Here is a 21,477-nt window from a genome sequence, read left to right on the forward strand (position 1 = left end):
CCCTCAAGTCCTTAAAAAAGATCAAGTGGGGGCTGGGGGAGGTGGGGGTGGAAGGCGGTGCAGACCAAACGTCCTGCCTCAGAGACTTCAGCGGAATAACATGGCCCAACCATAAAATGCTTATGGCATCCTAGGAATAATTGAATATTTCCTGGCTTGTTGTGCTGAGATTTTATGAGCCAAGAGGAGGCCCTTAAAACGCACCCTCTTCTGCTCTTCAGTGGCTTTAATTGCAGTTGAACTCAGGCCTTGAAGTTGTTTGAGAACTTCTGATTTAAAAGGAAACAACCCAAGAAACCCACATAACCGCCGGAGTGGGTGTCTGTGTAATGATTGGCTCTTCTCTGTGGGCCCCAAATGGGCTAGTCGTTAAACACCCCCAGAGTAAAATCTCTCCTGTTTTCACTTAACTGCCGTTCAGAGGCTGTTGAAGCAAATGTTCTGTGAATGTACTTGGAATCCATCTTTCTTTACATTCGTGACCTCTCATGGGCTGGCAAATCCACCGCTGGAAGAGCCAATGGTGACAGGCTCATCCACACTTCCTTTCTCTGACTCTCCACTCTGGCCACAAAACTCTTTGTGCTACAGGGAATTTATTTATTTATTTTTTATCACTCTGATACGCACTGTGCAATTCATCTTTCAACTGGTATTAAATCAGAGGCATTGTTCTAAGGGCACAGATTTTAACGAGAAAGCAATAGATCATCTAAAAAATTTAGTGTGTGTATGTATGAGCCTCAGCTAGCATGTGGAGGTCAAAGGGCAAGTTGCAGGAGTCAGTCTGGCCTTCCCTGGTATGGGTTTCAGGGATCAAACTCAGGTTGTCAGGCTTGGTGGCAAGTGCCTTTACCCACTGAATCACCCCACAATCCCAGGTTTTCTAGGTAATAATAGCCTTAAGAAGGGATTACACACAAATATAAAATGAAGAATTTACCTATTTAATATAGGTCTTGAGGTTCTTGCTAGAGTAATAAGACACCAAAAAGAGATCAATGGGGGCTACAGATCGGAAGAGAAGTAGTCAAACTCTCACTGTTTGCTGATGACATGATTTACATAAGTGATCCCAAAAATTCTACCAAGGAACTTCTACAACTTATAAACACCTTCAGTAATATAGCAGGATACAAGATTAACTCAAAATAATCAGTAGCCCTCCTGTACACAGATGATGGGCTAAGAAATAAAAAAAAACACCCTTCACAATAACCACATATAGCATAAAATATCTCAGAGTAGCTCTAACCAAACAAGTGGAAGACTTGTATGACAAGAACTTTAAATCTTTGAAGAAAGAAATAGAAGAAAACACCAGAAAGTGGAAAGATCTCCCATGCTCTTGGGTATGTAGAATTAACATAGTAAAATGGCAATCTTACCAAAAGCATTCTACATATTGAATGTAATGCCCATCAAAATCTTGACACAATTCTTCACAGACCTCAAAAGAACGGTACTCAACTTCATATGGAAAAGCAAAAAACCCAAGATAGCCAAAACAATCCTATACAATAAAAGAACTTCTGGAGGCATCACAATCCCTGACTTCAAACTTCACTACAGAGCTATGGTACTGAAAACAGCCTGGTATTGGCATAAAAACAGACAGAAAAACCAATGGAACCGAATAGAAGACCCAGATATTAATCCACACATCTTTGAACTACTGTTTTTTGACAAAGAAGGAAAAATATCAAATGGAAAAAAGAAAGCACATTTAACAAATGGTGCTGGCATAACTGGATATCAACATGCAGAAGAATGAAAATAAATCCACATCTATCACCATGCACAAAACTCAAGTCCAAATGGATCAAAGACCTCAACATAAAGCCAGTCACACTAAACCTTATAGAAGAGAAAATGGGAAGTACACATGAACACATTGGCGCAGGAGATCACTTCCTAAATATAATCCCAGTAACATAGACACTGAGAGAAACAATTAATAAATGGAACCTCATGAAACAGAAAAGCTTCTGTAAAGCAAAGGACACCGTCAACAAGACAAAATGACAGCCTACAGAATAGGAAAAGATCTTTACCAATCCCATATCAGACAGAGGTCTGATGTCCAAATTATACAAAGAACTCAAGAAATTGGTCATCAAAAGAAAAAAATAATCCAATAAAAAGGTAAGTACAGACCCAAACAGAGAACTCTCAACAGAGGACTCTAAAATGGCTGAAAGACACTTAAGGAAATGCTCAACATCCTTAGCCATCAGAGAAATGCAAATCAAAACAACTCTGAGATTAAAACAACCCACAAGAATACCTAAGATCAAAAACACTGATGACAACTTATGCTGGTTAGGTTTTGGGGTAAAGGGAACACTCCTGCATTGCTGGTGGGTGTGCAAGCTGGTACAGCCCCTTTGGATATCAGTGTGGTGATTTCTCAGAAAATTAGGAAACAACCTATCTCAAGACCCAGCAATACCACTTTTGGGTATATATCCAAAGGATGCTCAACCATGCCACAAAAACATGTGTTCAGCTATGTTCATAGCAGCATTGTTTGTCACAGCCAGAATCTGGAAACAACCTAAACTCCCCTCGACAGAAGAATGGATAAGGAAAATGTGGTACATTTACACAATAAGGTGCCATACAGCAGAAAAAAAAATAATGACATCTTAAAATTTGCAGGCAAATGGATGGAGCTAAAAACCATTATTTTGAGTGAGATAATCAAGACCCAGATAGATAATTATCATATGTACTCACTCATAAGTGGTTTTCAAACATAAAACAAAGAACACCAGCCCACAAATCACAATCCCAGAGAATTTAGACAACAGTGAGGACTCTAAGAGAGACATACATGGATCTAATCTACATGGGAAGTAGAAAAAGACAAGATCTCCTGAGTAAATTGGAAGCCTGGGGACCTTGGAAGAGTGTTGAAGGGGAGGAGAGAAGCAGGGAGGGGAGCAGAGAAAAATGTATAGCTCAATAAAAACCAATCAAAAAAAATCTCAACTTAATCCAGGAACTAAGAACTGGGGAATGTCAATGTACAGTCTCTCCTGTCTGAGGGTCAAATGAGACAAAGAAAGTCCCATTTTTAAAAGAGATTTGTGAAGACGCCATCTGGCAAAATGTACCCACCCCAGTCAGCATCAAGATCAGTGTGGAAACTCAAGGTTGCATCTTGCCCTTAAAAGTTGCTCTTTGCCATCAGCTGTGTTTTAGTAAATGGGCTCCTTGTGCGAGTGTGCTTGGCCACACTCCAACCGCTCAGAGTGAGGCAGTGGTCCCCTTTGCAGTAAGAAAAAAAATCTAGCAGGACCCTCGCCAGAAGCCCATGGTCATTGCTTGGTTTTCAGCCAGGCAGCCTTCTGCAGAAGTTACTCCTTTTTTATCTTCTGTTTGTTTGCTGAAATACTTCTTGAGGCCTTAGCCCCACTTCTAACATATTTCTCCATTCTGATCCCAGTGCTGGGCTGGGGCCATGCTGTTCCCACCTGTTCTTCCGGGCTGAAAGCACAGGTTGGGGGGGGGGGGAGGTTGCTGCTGAGGACCACAGGCCCTTCCTAGGTCATCCTGTGAAGGAAGATAATCTGCACTGCCTGTCAGTTTGTCCCTGGAAGGTTGAGGGACGGGTGGTCATCTAACCCCTCCTTGCTCTGATCTCTGTCTCCTAAGAAGCAGGTATGCTTAAGTGAGCTGTTGGCTGTAATTGAACACGAGGGATGAAAGCAGACAGGATTTTCTGTTCCTCCAAAAGCAGAAATTGTTCCCAGGAAGATTTAATCCATCAGACTCCATGCAGTCTGTCTTGTCATCCATCTGTGATTGATGACAAAGGCATTTGGGTCTCAATAAGGTGACCGGGTTGCTTTCTTTATTCATGGACTTTCTGTAGAAGGCCAGGTAAATGAAGCAGCTACATCGTGGTTAATACCCTCTCTATCCTCCTGCATCTTATTAGTTCTCAGTTCTCGGTTCGAATTTTTAACATACTGGAATGTTTGTGCGCTGATGAGCCTCCTGCAGTCTTCCGCACATGCCACTAAGGGCTCCTGGGGCTCTGTCCATGGCTGTCGTTGGCATTGGCCCTCGTGACAAGTGTGAGACTGTCAGAGTTCCTAGCTGAGTTCTTCATTTCCTGGATGAGGAAGGGAGAGCATGCTTCCGCAGAGCTACTCAGGGCCCTGCCATCACTGATCTGGAGGGAGGTCTATGCTCCATGTCTGACTGCAGACTTTGCATATGTGCTGCTAGTGTCATTATTGCTCACTTCTGAAGCTTTACCCAGGAACTGCTAATCCATACAATTGCACATATCTAATGTGGATGTTGGTTGCATCTGGACGCATGCCAGCCTCCCTGGTACAGAGGCTCCAAACATGGCCATCACCTCCAAAATGTCCTGGTGTTCTTTGGTGGTGGTTGTGGTGTACTGTACACATATACTGTTTATGTATATGTGTATGTGCATATTAATGTCTTATGCGTCTGCATGTCTATTTGTATATGCGTATGTCTATTTGTATATGTTTATGCTGTTTATGCATATGTGTGTATATCTGCGTGTGAAGAACACACCACACAAGATTTGCCCTTTCAGCATTCATTGGTGCACATAACATCCAGCAACGATATGCAGCTTCTACAGCAGCTCTTTGGAACTCATTACCCAGCATTCCTGGAACTTGCACCTATCAATCATCAGCTCCCCATCACCTCCCTTCTCAGCTTCTTGCACCACCACTCCATTCTCTGTCTTATAGGTTTGATGATTTTAAAGGCCTTGAGAAATACAGTATATATACACAATGGAATATTAGTCTTTCAAAGTAAAGAAGCCAGCTGGGCATGCCTGTTCCCAACACTCAGGAGGCAGCAGGAGGACTTGGAGGTAAAGCTGGCCTCAGATATGGGGCAAGTCCAGTTTAGTCTGAGCTACACAAGATACGGTCTCAAATACAAAATGAGACAAAATAACAACAAAAGGGTTCTATTATTTTTTATAGTGAGGATATATCTAGAAGTCACTAAACTGAGTAAAATAACTCAGGAGGCATTCTTGAATGAGTTTCCTAAAACAGCTAAATGTAAGCTCTATTTAATTTTATTATTTTATTATTTTGTGTTGGGCATCATCCCAACCAACATTAGCACTAACCAAATCATCACTATTATAACTCTCCCCTCACAGAGGAGGAAACTGAGGAAGTGGGAGAGCTGCCTCTGGGTGGTACCTTGTGAACGACTAGGTATGTTGAGTGGGAACAGGAGCAGGAGCGTGTACCAAATTCCCCTGGACATTTTATCTTTATAATCTGATGTCCATTTTACATGCAGATGAACAGCAAGGGATGTTTGTACCTGTGGATAACCTTGGAGGTCAAAGCTGAGCTGCTGAATCACTGAGGGCAGAACCACCCAGCTACAGCTTCAGGATGGCCCAGAGCTAGGAGCTGAATGCTCATGTGCTGTCCTTTGCCTTTGGGTTAATAGACATCTTTCATTTCCAAACCTACTTTTAGTGACATTTCAATTGTATTTTAATAAATAAAGACTGCCTGAAGATCTGAGAGTAAAACAGTCCCACTGGTCAGCCTTACAGGCCAGATTATGGTAACACACACCTTTAATCCCAGTCACCACAATGATATGTACCTTTAATCCCAGTAGCCATACTAGTTGCCATAGAAATTGCATGGTGCATGCCTTTCATCCTAGTGGTGCATGCCTTATATCCAAGCCCTAGAGAGGAATATAAGACTTGTATTTGGAAGTCTTTCTGTATATGTGTTGGTTTTATTGGTTAACGAGAAACTGCTTTGAGCCTATAGGAGGGTAGAACAGAGCTAGGTGGGGGAAAACTAAACTGAATACTGGGAGAAAGGAGGCAGAGTATGAGAGGTGCCATGCAGCCGCCAGAGGGGAAAGGCGCAAGCTGCCAGCTGGAACCTTGCTGGTAGGCCACGAGCCTCATGGTAAAATATAAAATAATAGAAATGGGTTAATTTAAGGTGTAAGAGTGAGCTAGAAATATGCATAAGCTAATAGTCCAAGCAGTGTTGTAATTAATACAGCTTCTGTGTGATTATTTCAGTTATGGTCAGCTTCACCTACTCAATCAACAGTTTCCCCTAAACCTCTACAGTGAGGCGAACTCCAATGAGGCTGCATCAGAGACAGTAGCCAGTGTGGCTAGGTACTTGCATTCTGTCAATGGATAAGGGGTGCCATGCTCCACAGCCTCAGCAGCCTTTGTTTATTTTCTCATCTTCCTATTTTTTATTGTGTTGATTTCTGCTGTATCTATTAGTTTGTTCTTTGGGTTCACTTTGCCCTCCTTTACTCTATTCTTGCCACAGCCAGGGTTGAACTTAGGGCTCATGGTGCTGATTGAACCTCCAGAAGTGCTTCTTTCTTCAAGGTTCTTTATGTGATGACTTCCACTATCTCTCCCATGGTGACCTCACCATCTCTCCTGTGGTGACCTCACCATCTCTCCTGTGGTGACTCCACCATCTCTCCTGTGGTGACTCTACTTTTCTCCTGTACCGGAGTTGATTATTCCCTTTGACTTTTGTTTATCTGATGAGGATCTTTATGTTTGAAGAACAGTTCACACCATCCAGAAATCCAGGCTGGCAGCTGGTCTTCTCAGTCACGTAAGCATTTCCCTGCCCTCCTCTCCTTTCCTCATCTGAGTTTCTCTTGTGATTCCCGTTTCTGTTTCCGTGCAGGTCACACAGTGCCACCTCCTCATCTTTGTCTTATAAGACAGCCACTTTCCCTGGGTTTTCTGAAACCTGATAATTGATTCAGAGGCTTCATTTCCGTCTTTTGTTCTCTTCTTCATCCTTCTCTTTGTTCTCTGACCTCCAGAGTACTGTGGCTTAGAGTCTACAGTTAACTATGGGAAACTTTTCTGTCATCACTATTTCTGCTACTTTTAATGTTTTTCAGCTGTTTTCCTTCTGCTATTCCAGTCGTCTGTACTTTCCCATTAGAAAAGGAGGAGAACAGAGAGGGCTGTATGGGAAGAGTTTTCTCCACCTGCTAGAGGGCTCTGGCCAAGCCTTGCGGGGGACAACTTGTGTGGTGGGGCCGCTTTGGACTGCTTTTCATTGCTTGCTCTTCTTATCCTGCCAGACACATGAGGTGCATCTCTCTCAGACCATCGACAGGAGAGCTTGGTAGGGCTCCTGGAAGAAAAGCCCACGAAAGCATGGCCTCGCTCTCGCCAGCACTGTTGACCCCAGAACTTGCATGCCTATCCAAACTCAGCATCAAGCTGACTCATCTAGATGGACATGTGGGAATTGATTATGGTCCCAGCAGCTTCTGCATGGGTAACAGATCCCAGTTTAGACCCTCAACATGCATCTGTTTTTCCGGAATCAGGATGATATTTGCCTGACTCCTGTTTTCTCAGAAGACCATTAAGAGGTCATTGACTTACTTTGTTCACTATTTTTCTTATAAAAGGGATGGTTTTCAATCTTTCCACACCTTGGGATTGAAATTGGCAATCGTTCACACTACGTTATTCACATGGCTTATGTGGGCTCATTAAAGAAGAAGGCAACGTCCTCAGGACCTGGAATGCTAACTGGAAAAAAGTCAGATTCAACGGTGCCCCTTGGTCGCATAAACTAAGTGCTTGCTGGGAATAGTGTTATCCATATGTTCGGAAGTTTGGAGAGTAAGCAATCTCCCTTACTAATCAGCAAAAGACTGTCCTAGCAACTATGATGCAGATTCCGAAGTCTTCTATGTGATGGGAGCCATTAAGTCACTGTAGTTTAGTGCAGAGGTACTGGGCTTTCCACAGGAAGTGCAGGGAGTGGGACGCGCCATATGCTCATGTCATGATGGTGACACTTGCAGAGGATATTTGTAGAGCACATTCTACATTAAACAAATAAAGTGTTCTTGCTTGAAGGGGAAACTGTACCTGTGATGTCTTACTGGGGCCCAAGTTGTTAAATAAGCAACATTGTTTGGTAGGACATGAGCCATCTCCTGAGATGAAGCTAGAAGTATGTGGGACTGAAAATCCCCTTTAAAGATGAAAACTGTAGGACCGTAAAGCTGGCCCCATTGTTAGGAGTTAAAACTGCTCTCCCAGAGGTTAAGTTTGGTTCTAGTATGCATATCAAGCAGCTCATGATAGCCTGCCACTCCATCTCCTGGGGCTGTGACAGTTTCTGTAGATACAAAGCCACATATAGACACACATGTGTGCATGCAATTTAAAAATAAAGTAAAAATCTTAGCTGGACAGTGGTGGAGTACGCCTTTAACCCCAGCACTCAGGAGGCAGAGGCAGGCGGATCTCTGTGAGTTCGAGTCCAGCCTGATCTACAAGAGCTAGTTCCAAGACAGGCTCCAAAGCTATAGAGAAATCCTGTCTTGAAAAACCAAAAATAAAATAAAATAAAATTTTAAAAACAAAAAGGGTCCTACCCTGTATTTTTTACTCCCTGACAAGTTCCTGGTACTTCTGAGAGCAACTAGGTTATTTTCTCAGTTACCTTAGCCTCAACATTGTCCACTGATTGTCCTTGTCAGAGTGTCCTGTTTTTCTTCACACTTTACATGGTCCTGTAAATGGAAAGCACTTTTTATTTGTGTTGTTCCTCTTAGAGCACCATAGATAGAGCCTTTTAAAAGGAAGCCCTTATGAGGGGCATATCGGGAGAAAAGATGCCGATGTCACATGCAGAGTGGCAGGTGGCAGTGTCTCAGCTTGAAGGTTTGCATGTCAAAACTGAACAGCTCTTCAGAATGAGCTCAGGGCCATGTGCCTGCTGGAATCTCAGGTTATGGAAGGATGGTGCTAACCAAGAGACGCAGGATTACCAAGATGCTTTCAAAAGTTAATGACTCCATTAAGTCCTTCAGTTAGGTAATGATGCTTAAGTCCCACAGAGCTGTGCCTTTAGTGAGACCACTCAAGAGCATTTTAGACCTCAACAGTCACAGCATGCTGGTCACACAGATGCCCAGGACTCACTGTGGCACAGTCAAAGCAATGAGAGCTAGAGGTGGCTGCGTTTTCTCTTTTATATTCTGATACACACCAGAGACCCAGGGATGGGCTACTTGCTTGCAGCTATATATGCTTTTCATTTCTGTTAGCTTATAGCATAATTGTGGAGGTGAGGGGGGAGGCCCAGAGAGCAGTTGTGGGAGATCATGGCAAGACCCCTCCCCATGACTTTCTCTGCGGCGAGTGCCTCCATCCTCCCAAGTTTTCCTCCCGTGTCATCAGTCACCTTTTTTTGCGTTCACCCAGCATTGTGCACACTGTTCCTCCCAAGCATCACTGTGAAGTGAGTCTAAATAGGACAGAGATGGAATCCGAGACCCTGACACCTAGGACATATGACAGGGAGTCATTGCGGAGACTGTGTCCTTAGATGGGTCCCAAGGTACCCAGAACAGTGATGTTGTGACATCAACTGGAGCAGTCAGTCATTCAGAGACTCCAGACTCACACTGTGGGGTCTAGGGGACAAAAAAACATGTGAACATACGTGACAAATACAGATTTAAAGTAGGAATGGTAGACATGGCAAAGACAGGGGGCGGGGGACTCAAGTCAGGGTTAAAGCAAAACGGTACAGGGAAGCCAGTCAGCCTTTCAGGATGGCTTGACTTCTTTAGACTCTACCTTAATTTCCCATTTGGCGATGTTTCCGATCCTCCAGGTATTTCTCCTGGCTTAATTACGTGGCTGTGTGAGGAAAGGAAATTTGCTCTGTCTAGTCAAGCAATCAGCAAGTGGATAGAAATTTCTTCCTCTTTAAAGTTTATCATGTCACCTAAGGACAGGGAACCCATCCCACCCCCGCCTCCGCAAATGGAATCTGTGAGCCGGGCTCTCCTCTCCCCGCAGATCTCCTGCCTCTTTGGAGATGTTGCAGAACACATTCATTTGCTATGACACACATTGTATGCAGCATTTCACTTTGCAATAAGTAGATGGAAATGTTAAATTTAATGTGCTGGACTTGATAAGCTGCTTTCTCATTTTCTTCAACGAATTACATAGTATAAAATGTTAATTACCAACATAAATATAATGTCAAAAGAATTCGGGAAGTGAGACTGATGATATTTTCATTACTAGGGTGTCTGTATGTACATGTTCATGTGTGAACACATGAAGCACATGTATGCATATATGGATAGTGGTCAGAGGGCAATGTCAGGTGTCTTCTTCAATCACTCACCATCTTATATTTTAAATATTTATTTTTCTTTATGCATATGTGTGCATATCTGTGTATGTATAGAGCATAAGGACATGGGATACTAGAGGGAAGAGTTGGATCCCATGGAGCTGGAGTTACAGGCAGTTAGTCTGCCTGGCCAAGGATCCTCCTGTCTCTGCCTCCCTAGGACTTGGATTACAGCATGGCTTCTGGAGGATCAGACTCAGGTCTCCATACTTGCTTGGCAAGCACTTTACTGACCTGGCCATTTCCTCAGGCCAAGCATGTCTTTTTCTGTGACATTTACATGGTGTTTCTTATGTAAATCAGTTCTCCAAGCTGCTCACTAGAGGACTGGCTTTTATTTTTTAATCTATAAAGAGTATTAGATTTTTAAAGATTTTGTACAAATCAATAAGGTACATCGATTGTGCCCCCTCTGCCTTTCTTTTGTCACCTCTTTATTAGTCTTCTTTGTTCCATGGACAATTTTTTTCCTAATTCAATGACATAGGTATAGACTAATATCTATCTATCTATCTATCTATCTATCTATCTATCTATCTACACACACACACACACATACAATCTTGAATTAACAAACAGAGAAAACATCTTATTTGTCTTTCTTTGCCTGACCTAATTTACTCAACATGTTAATCTCCAGTTGCAACGGTTTTCTTAGAAACAGCATAATCTCATTCTTTTTATCTGAATAAAATCCCATTGTGTTAGTAGGAGACAGAGAGAAATCTGAACGTAGAAAGTAGGCAGGGTTTAGCCTGATTTCCTCCTCTGTAGCCAGAGGAGGTGACCCTGGGAGCTCAAACATCCATTGGCTCTGTGTGTCTCTGGGAGGCTGCTGCTTCCTGTTACTTTTCAAGTGAGAGCTGAAGCAGCCTAATAATCTTAGTTCTGCAGGCAGCAAGGAGCCAACCCCTCCCCCAAACAGAACCTGTAGGAAGGTTTTGAGCTGATGACCAGTGGGGCCAATAGGGTGACACCTATGGACCAGCTGAGATGGTATAAAAAGGGTCATAACCTCATTTCTTATGACATTAGGCAGCCAAATGTTTATATGAGAGATCCATCTGCACTTTTCCTAATCTGTTAAGTAAATATGTATAAACTTTGGTGATTCTGGCCACTATGCCAGTTACTGGTGCAGAAAGAGAAACAAGCAAGGAAACCTAACTGGTGCGAGGAAGAGCAGTGTTTGCATCATCCACCTGGTGGCTCAAGAGGTTGGTGGCAGATGGGACCAGTGCTGTGGAGGTCCACAGTTCACCGCTAGCACAGGAGCAGGGAGGCAGGGAGGCGGTAATGCTGGACATTGCAGGGCACAGGCTAGAGGTGGGGGTGGGTATGGAGGCAGAAAACCAAGTTGAGAGCAAATCCCTTCCTCTCTAACACAGTTTGGCAAAGAGAATTTGGGCAGGTGTTAAAACTATCTTCAGGCTCAGAGCTCTCATCTGTCAAGTAAGAAGGTCCAAGCAGAATGAAGGGAGCTGCCAGTGCTAGACTACCAAAAATCAAACACGTGTACATGCACGCATGCGCGGGCAAACACACACACACAGAGATGCACACACAAAGACATACACACACATACACACACAGATGCACACACACAGATGCACACACAAAGACATACACACAGGTGCACGCACACACAAAGACATATACACACAGATGCACACATACACAAAGACATACACACACAGATGCACGCACACACCAAGACACACACACAGAGATGTGTACATGTGCATCTTTGATGTGTGATTGGTATAAATTAAAAGCTAAAACATGAGGTTGATGGATTTCCCATTTTACTCTGGACCTGTTGACATCCTTTTTGTGTTTTAATCTGTATTTTCTGCTTCAGCTCTGTTTTCATTCACCTCACGGTCCCAGATAAACTTTGCTTTGTCTGTCTTCCTTCTAGCTCAGAGTTTTTCTTTCTCATCTCCCCAACAGGAAATCAAGATAGGAGCAAACTGACAGACAGAGTTACCCATTTTGGTCAGCTGTTTCCTTGAAATTGCCTTTCTTTGTGGTACCTTTCTCACATTCTATATGCTATGGTCCCTCAAGGTCATTTTCAATCTTGAAGCCCTTCCCAATTCCTTCCACTTAAAAAAATGAGAAGTTAGCAGAGTGGAGGATTATTATAAATGGCTGATGTGGCTCTCTTTGGGGAAAATGTATGGAACACTAAGACAGTGACAGACTTTCGAGTCCTGTTCTTTTTAAGGAACTCCTACACAGTTCACTTTTCCCATGCCTTACTTCAGCAGCACGGAGGCTAAGCTGGAACCCCCAGAGGTGCATGAGATGGCCCTGCGGAATGATGGTACACAAATCCATGATACGTTGCAGATATGTACGTAGGCATGTATATGAATGCGTGCATTTCTGTGTGTGTAGAAAACACACAATCAGGAAAAAGAACCATGAGGTTTGAGAGAGAGAGATCTTAAAAGAAGTTGGAAAGAGGCTGGTAGAATTCATACTCTAGGAAAACAGAAAGGGGACCAACCAGGGGCGGAGAGGAACTAGATAGAGGAAGGCACGGGGACCAGGAGGACAGTGGGGGAGGGGAATGGGAGAGAACAATGTATGATGATTTACATGTAGAAAGATGGCATGATAAGATGATCTCATATAGTCGCTTTACTATACAGAGCTTTCAAATGAAAAATACCACACAGTAAGATCAGCATGGCCACTCAGATGAGCACCTGCAGAACCCCAGGTACATTCTTCTCACTGATACAGTTAGGAAGCCGTTCCTCAGCTTTGAGCTTTGCTTTGGATTTTATACTTTTATCATTAATTACATTTCTATGCATTTATCCAATACACACACCAAATCCCAAAACAACGCATCCATCACAGAGTTAAAACTAAAATCACCAGAGTGACATCTTCTTTCATGACGCATATGCCCTTTACTTGTATCCAATTCTTCCTCATCACCTAATATTTTACCAGTTTTTTAATAAAGGGGCTGCTTACAGTTTCAGAGGTTCAGTCCATTATCATCATGACAGGACATGGAAGTGTGTAGTCAGACATGGTGCTGGAGAAGGAGAAGCTGAGAGTTCTACATCTTGGTCTGCAGGAAGCAGAAGGAAACCGTGTGCCACACTGGATGTAGTTTGAGCATAAGACCTCAAAGCCCACTTCCACAGTGACACACTTCCTCACACCCCCTAAGAGTCCCACTCCCTGTGGATCAAGTGTTCAAACACGTGAGTCCACGGGGCTATAGCTATTCAAACCATCACATTCCACTCCCTGGCTCCCTTAATGCAGAAATGCATTCAGTCCAACTTAAAAAGTCCCCATAGCCTATAAAAGTCTCAAATGTGTTTAAAGGTTCAAAGTCTCTTGTGATATTCATGCAATCCCTAACTGTAATCCCCTATAAAATCAAAATCAAAAACAGATGATGTATTTCCAACTTATGATGGCACAGGATGTACGTTACCATTCCAAAATGGGGGAAAGGGAGAATAATGAGGAGATCGTGGGTCAAAGCAAGACCAAAAACCAGCTGTGCAAACTCCAAACTCTGCATCTCCATTCTAATGTGAAAACACTCCAGATTTCCAGCTCATTTTAGCTTTGTTGACTACAACACACTTCTCTCTCTTGGGCCGGTTCCATTCCCTGTTAGCAGCTCTCCTCAGCAGGTATTCCATGATGCTGGCATCTCTAACATCTTGGGAGGGGGTCTCCTTTCTAATGTTATATTGCACCCACCTTTGTCTGAGCATATACATGTCTATACTATAGGATCTACCAGATGAGGGAGAAGATACCATGTATTTTCTCCTGAGATTAGAGACACATTGCATTTTATATTAGCCTAAAAAATTAATGATGTAAAATAAATGTAAATGTGATCACAATAGTGCATATTGTCAAAGAAGCCAGGTGGCTTTGCTTAAAATGGGGCCAACTTGCTGGTAAACTTTGGTCAAATTAGCAATGAGCACTGGGAGCTGCATAAGTAATGCTGGTCACACCTGGAGCTGTAACACAGGTCTGCGCACCTGAGAACCTTGAGTGTTGTCAGGAAGGTCACCTCTTCTCTGAATTTGGGTAGACAGCACCTACACTTCCAGTCTTCCAGAGTGACGTCTCCCTTCCCCATGCTTTCCTGACGTCCTTTGGTCACAAGTGAGGAGACTTATTCCAAATGATTGCTAGGCCCCCCAGGATCCAGGACAGGGGACACGGATGGGATACTCCATGTGGGGTGGCTATGCACTATAGGGGGTTGAGAATGGGAAACACTGCTGGGCAACTCGAGAAAACTCAAGTTTTCTGCTACACGTCTGCTGCATCATCCGTCATTCTCATTCACCGTTTATGAATTCCCCAAGTTAACAATCTCAGTTTTTAATTTAAAAGTGTGTGTGATTTTAACTTTTTGTGGGGTTTCTTTTGTGTGTATGTTTTTCATGTCTACTTCAAATATTGCTGAGGACACACTATTAAGGACATTGCTTTTATTTACTGAAACTTACAGGGGTATGGCTTCATTGGAGGGCACGTCATGGGCACAGACCTTTGAAGAATGCGGCTTGCTTCCTACTTTGTCTTGGCTCTGTTTGCTTCCTGCCCGCTGTAAGGTGCACAGCTTCATGGTAAACATATAGCCTCTCCTCAGGTCCCAAATGACAAAGCCAGCCAAGTATGAACTAAAGGCTCTGAATCCATAAACCAGACAAAAGTCTTCTTCCTTCTAAGCTGCTTAGCTAGTTGTCAGAGAGCAGAAAAGCAATAGGCCAAGTGATCTTATTTTATTTAATAATGATTGTAAGCATCAGAGTATTGGTGGTGGAGATTCAGGTATAAATGAGAGCAGCTGTCACATGGTCCCTTTAAGCCAAAGCAGCCAGTGCTAGATTCAATGACAGAAGTGAGTATAGGCTGAGGTGCCGAAACCCATGGTTTGGCCATCCATGGCTTTAGGCGTCCATCAGCCTCTGGAAACTTACCTACTGTGGACAACGGGGACACTGTCTAAGGTCTACATTCTCTAATAGCTTTGAGACTGGCTCAAGCCATAACTGGTGGTTAAGGGCTGAAGTCTATAGGGTTTTCCCTGAAGAAATGGGGAAATGTATTTGTCTCTTAAGTGAAGAATATATTTCTAAATTACCCCTGGCTTTAGAGTGTCTACTGCAATGGGATTCACTGGCATCTTCACTGTGGAGTAAGCTGCTACACCTCATGATTCTCCCTTCTTCATCCATTCCTCGTGGGTCTCAATTGGGTCCTAAGTTATAGTGGTGAACAGCCCAGTTTTTGGTGTTGGATCCAGCGACTGGCGTTTGTTTTCCCGTGTGCCAGGCATGCCCTGAGCCTTCCACTCCCTGGTTTCCTCTTGTCCAGAAGAGCAGAATCCTTGAAGCCCTGTGTGGATTATGTGGGGAGCAGGGCAGGAAGCAGTAGCTGGTTGCCAGCTGCACATTTAGAGGTCTGTACTGTTAACAGCTGTGGCGCTCCTGCTGTGCCCGTCAACATTGCCTCAGTTTCACCGCCTTTACATGGAACAAGAACTTTCCGTTCTCATGGCACCTTTGACAGCTGGGTGACTCCGAGCTTCTCTTGGAAACCAGTGTTTTCTGGTGGCTGTCACAGTGCAGGCACGTGTTCACGGGACTGTCTTTGTAACACTGTCGCCTGCACCAGTGGATTGCTTTGTGCTGGTCCTGATGTGACTGCCAGACTTGAAGGAAGCCTGCCATTGCCTCTTGTCCCTCGAGTCTTCCTTGCCAGGAAGTCCCGTCACTGGCAAGGGGTTTTTGAAAAGTTGCACTCTGAAACAGATTTCACACTGGATGAGATTAGAGGAGAATCACGAAGGCTCCTTGCCGCCGGTGGGTCAAGGGTGCCAAGATGGAGTCAGAGAAGACTCGAATGAGGTAGCATGCGTGGCTTCCCTGGATACATTTGAAGACAACAATCCAATTTCCTCTGGCTGTCTCTTCCTGAGTTCAATTCCGAGTCAATTTCCTCCACCCCTCCCCAGAGGCCCCGTTTCCAGTCTTCCCATCACGCTGGCTCTCTAATTAGTCCTTACTCCAGAGGGAGTCTGGGCAAAATAGAGTGCATGACCTCGCCCATTATTTGGGAATGGCATGTCTTGCATGCGGCTGGGACTTCAGTTAACACTGCAGTAATGTCACCACACGTTGTACTTACTGCCTGGAAGGCTGGAAGCTTCAGTTGCCTCTATCCATGGCCCATTTCTCTGTTACGTCCCGTGATTGATTTTTAAAACCTGATATAGACCTTTCTGTTAACAAGGAAATGCTTTTTGACCTGTATATTCCTTCAGTGGTCCAGACTCTATTCCCTTGTAATAACGCCCACATTGCTGTCATTCACAACACATTTGTACAGGATGAACAAGACGGAGGCATTCCTTGAAGTCATGCTGTATTCGAGCATAACGCTTTACACAAAAGAAACAGACACATTATCGTAAAACCCCATAGAAACTTGTAGTTTTGGGAAAGTTAAAGAATTATTTACTTAAAAATTAACTTACTTTAAGATAAAATACATGTCACCCTGACATTTCTTGAAATAGCACATCAGTAATTTGACTCAAGAACGCTAAGATTTCACACACTTTCTCAAATGTTATCCCTTGTTTATGAGATGGTTGATGTCAATTGTTAATGAAATGATACCTGAAATCACCTAGGAGACAGACATGCCTCTGGGTGTGCCCATGAGGGATTGCACTGACTAAGTGGCTGAGGTGGGAAGACTTGCCTGCCCTTTGTGAGTGGCGCCATTCCCTAGGTTGGGTTAGGAACTGAATAACACAGAGGACGTGAGCTGAGCCCAGGCATTTGTTCATTGTCTGCTCCCTGATCATAGATGTCACACGATGTACATCTGTAAGCTGGCCCAATCAAGTAAGCCCTTTCTCCCTTACCTTGCTTTCGCCAGGGTCTTTTAGCACAGCAACAGAAAAATAAGAGGCAGCTTACAGGAGCACTCTCAGCTTTCATTGAGGTCCTCCTGGGCTACCAGCGCATACGCAGAATGGCCAGCTCCTCCTCATGGCCTTGGGGACAGTAGATGGAGAGGCTCCTATGGGCTACCCTCATGGCCTCAGCTCTGTTTTTCACTGGACCGTAACCAATCTTCCTTTCTGTTTCTTGAATTTAACATGCTCACTTCCTCTTCTGAGGCTGAGGGTTACAACGCCCCTGTCAGGAGAGCTCTGGCTCCAGAGTTTGACCGCCAACTCCTCCTTACTGGACCTGAGATCAAGCACCAAGTCATTTAGACTTTACCTGAGCTTCCACATGGTGCTGTCTCTCCCACGAACATAGACCCTGACCTAGTTATGCTTCCCATGATGCAATCTTTTTATCTTTTTTGGTTTGTGTGTATGTGTATGTGTGTGTACGTGTGCAAATGTGCCTGTGTGTGCAGATGAATGCAGTTGCTGGGAAGCCAGAAAAGAGCAGTACATCCCCAAGGATGGAGTTGAAAGTGGTTGTGAGTCGCCACCTCTGTGAACTGAACTCTGGTCCTCTACAAGAGCAGTAAGTACTTTCAAGTGCTGAGTCGCTTCTCCAGATTGTAAGTACACTTAAATGTTGATAATCACTGAAAATGTAGAGAGACGAACATATCAAATCTCAGTGAGAGAAGTCTTTCTAGAAAAGCAGCACCGGTGGCTCATCCTACGCCCTTGCGAGATTATTTGCATCCTGCTACCTGGCGTGATTTCTATAAGCAAAGATTAAAGAAGTCTTTCAGCTGCCACACGCAGGCTGATACCAGCTTGGAATCCCTAAGGATTTCCAGTCACTGAGTCAGTACACATCTGTCCACAAAATCATTCTTAAGGGCTCCCACTGTGCACATGGTAGATCCCCAAAGATGAACATGTGAGCATACCAAGACTGCATGACCTTTCTGCAGTGCTTAGAGAGGCCCCTGATAAAGGCTTGTGGGAGTGAGGGGAGAATGAACAAGGGATTTAGCTAATGCACAGCAGACCTTTCTTAAATGCAGCTCACAGTGGGAGAGCGGGATCAAACCAGACCTGCAGCCTCTGTAGCCCTTGTCCTGCTAAGCATAGAGAGACCCAGGATTTCAGCCGTGCTGAGGTTTAAGCCTTGTTCTGTAGAGGAGTCTCCATCCTGCACAGTGGTGAACTGGGTCCGATAAAAGATGCAACGAAGCCACAGCTTAGCCAGCTGTGGGGCTCTTTGATTCAGCTCCCACTCTGCAGGAATGCACTCTCTATGGAGCTCCTGATGTGTGTTACATAGGATAGAGTGTTAAGTATTTGTAGAGACTAGGAAGGAGTCAAGAGCACAAGACCCAGCAGGAGAAAGTTTCCAGTAAATCAGATCCAGAGACATGAACTATGGACTGAGCAACTCTGGGCTACGTATGAAATAACCGTGACAAATGTGACAAGGGGTGCAGCCGGGAAGGTGAACATCATGTGCAAGCAGATGGGGAATTTCAGCAGAGAAACAAAATCCGAAGAATAAATAATGGAAATGCTGGGGTTGACATGGTAGCTTATGTTCACTTGCAGCTTCCAAGTCTGTGATGCAGGTACCAACAAAAATGAAGCTGTACTAAATCTATAATCAGGTTAGAATTCTCTCAGTAAAAAATGAATAATTCACTTCTAACTTTTTAAAATTACCAAAGTATGCAGAGAATTTGAATGTTGCTATCATTCTATTTGACTCAACTCTCATAGAGAACAACACGAAATAGTTATTATTTACAAATTGAAATAACAGAAATACAAACACCATGTCAGATATTAAAAGTAAAAGTATTTATTTATAGACATTTAGAATACAGACCATGAACTATTTCTCAGTTTCAAGGAAGCAGTACCATACAAAGAACCCTGTTCACAGATGCTAGAACTCGGTAACAATGCAGAATGGAAAGCAACTCAGAAACTAGGAAATTATGCAGCAAAAATTCATGAGTCAGAACCATGTCACAAAAAATGCAGAATATTTTGAATTCTAGAGAAATAAAGTGAATATAGCAAAATTCCCAATCTGCATTTGAAACACAGACATAGAGTTCTCTTCTATCTTTGACTTCTCCTCTTCTCATACCTAAACTTCCAAATTTAGAAGCTCTGAAAAAAATTAACCCTAAAATATATATGAGGGAAAACAATAATGGTAAGAGAAAATTATCGGAGAAGAAAATACAATAAAAAGAAATTAAGTAAAATAATTTATCAAATCTGTAAACCACAATGTATTGCTCAAGAAGAAATAAAGCAGAATCAGTATCATAAAATTTGAAGGGTATATCATTATTATCTTGTAGGTATCATGAAGTTGACAATGAGATATGAACAGTTTCTCCAATAATGTCAATCTCTCAACTAGAATAAACATAGAAAGAGCCAATATGCTGTTAAAATAACAGTTCTCCCTAAACTGACATGTAGATTGATACAATCAGAATCAGAATCCCAGCAGGCAGATGTCTGCTAGAAACCTTAAGATGCTTATAAAAATGATATGAATATAGAAGTAAGTTTTAGAGACGTGATCAGAACTTGACTTGCAGCCTGTGGTTTCAGTACTTTGTTGTAAAGTAAAGGACAGTGCGGGAGTCAGGTCAGCAGAGAAATGGTGGTAAAACGTGGTCCCACTGAATCACTGCAATTAGTGGTCCAAAATGAGCTCCCCACAGGGGATGCTGGGAAACTCTATGAGGCTGTGTGAAATCCGTTATCCTTTACTCTTACGCTCTTCCAGAGGGAACGATGAATTCATTGTGGCTACAGATCTCGGACATAGCTAGACGCTTACATTTTTAGGAAAACATTTGAAACAATCATTGACAACCTACGGACAGGCAAAGATTACTTACATAAAGATATGAACACCACAAACTGGGCTGGCAAGATGGCTCAGCAGGTAAAGGCGCTGACCAAATAGGCTGATGGCCTGGCTTCAGTCTCTAGGAACGATAGGGTACAAGGAAAGAGAAGCCACCGCAAATGGACGGTGGAGTGTGTATCCCCACTCTTGCTGTGTAAGCCACCAGCTTGTTCATAGGCCACTCTGATGGAGACAGTTCCTCATTAGCATCTTTCTTCCCCGATGTGTTAAGCTGACACCCAAGATCAGCCATCACCACAAGTCTGTGAAGAGGCTTGGGTCGAGAGTATAAAACACATCTCATGGTGAAGACTGATGATAGAACAACCTAGAAATCAAATGATGAATAGGTGAAGATTTCAATAATTAACAAATATTAAGTATGGATGCTCAGTCTGTATCTCATTATCCAAACAGATTAAGGGACTCTAAAGCAACGTTGTGAGATTAGCTTATATCTTGAAAGGCCGTAATGAAAATATCCACCAGAAGCAAAGAGCAGCGGACTCTCATGAAATGCTTTGATCTCTGGGGCTAGAGACAACAGGGCAGCTCTGTAGACATAAGCCTCTATTATATGGCTAATTTTACAGTTGGATTTTTCTCATAAGAAATGAAAATGAATGCACACTCTCGGGGCCATAGAGAACAATAAAAACAATTCCTTCGGATGGTGCAGGGTGAGCATGCTGTACGTCCGTATGAAGTTTCGCTGGAAAGAAAACAGACATCGTAAAAATTGCACGCAAGTGAAGTTCTTAAAACAGTACAAACTTAAAGAGGTGGTGTTAACTGAGAGAAAGAGGCTGTTTGGGGACCACTGCAAGGCTCTATCTATATCGCTGTTTTCCAGGTAGTTGGGTAGATGCGTACAGTGTCTGAGTTCCCATGTATGAAAACTGAAATGCAGTGAAGGGGACCGAGCCGTCACGACAGCATGGTGTTCAGCAGGGTGAAATGGTGCTCGTTTCCCGGCATGCACTGCTTCCTAATAATTACTGTCGAGCGCTTCATTGGGTACCTGTTCACTCACGCTCTCTTTCAATCCTCACGGCAGCTATTGTGCATTTTCAACATTATTACCAGTTCGAGAGGGGATCAGTGACTCTGCTTTGGAATGGATGGAATTGAATCGTCTTTCTTCTAGGTTTACCATTGCGTTGTCTTGATCAGAGAGCCCTGTTTGATTTTTGTCTCTGACCAGGTGGTTTTACCTTGGCTCTTTAATACTGGAAGAGCAACTTTAAACACATTTATTTTATTGTAATTCGTCTGCTTAGAATTCTCACTCAGGCTAGATGAGCGTAGCTGTGTAGGTTAAGATATCTGACCTCACTGGTGAGTTTGGC

The sequence above is a fragment of the Microtus oregoni genome, unplaced genomic scaffold (assembly GCF_018167655.1).
Source record: "Microtus oregoni isolate MIOR12 unplaced genomic scaffold, Mior012 000064F_ref0000363, whole genome shotgun sequence".
Taxonomy (NCBI): domain Eukaryota; kingdom Metazoa; phylum Chordata; class Mammalia; order Rodentia; family Cricetidae; genus Microtus; species Microtus oregoni.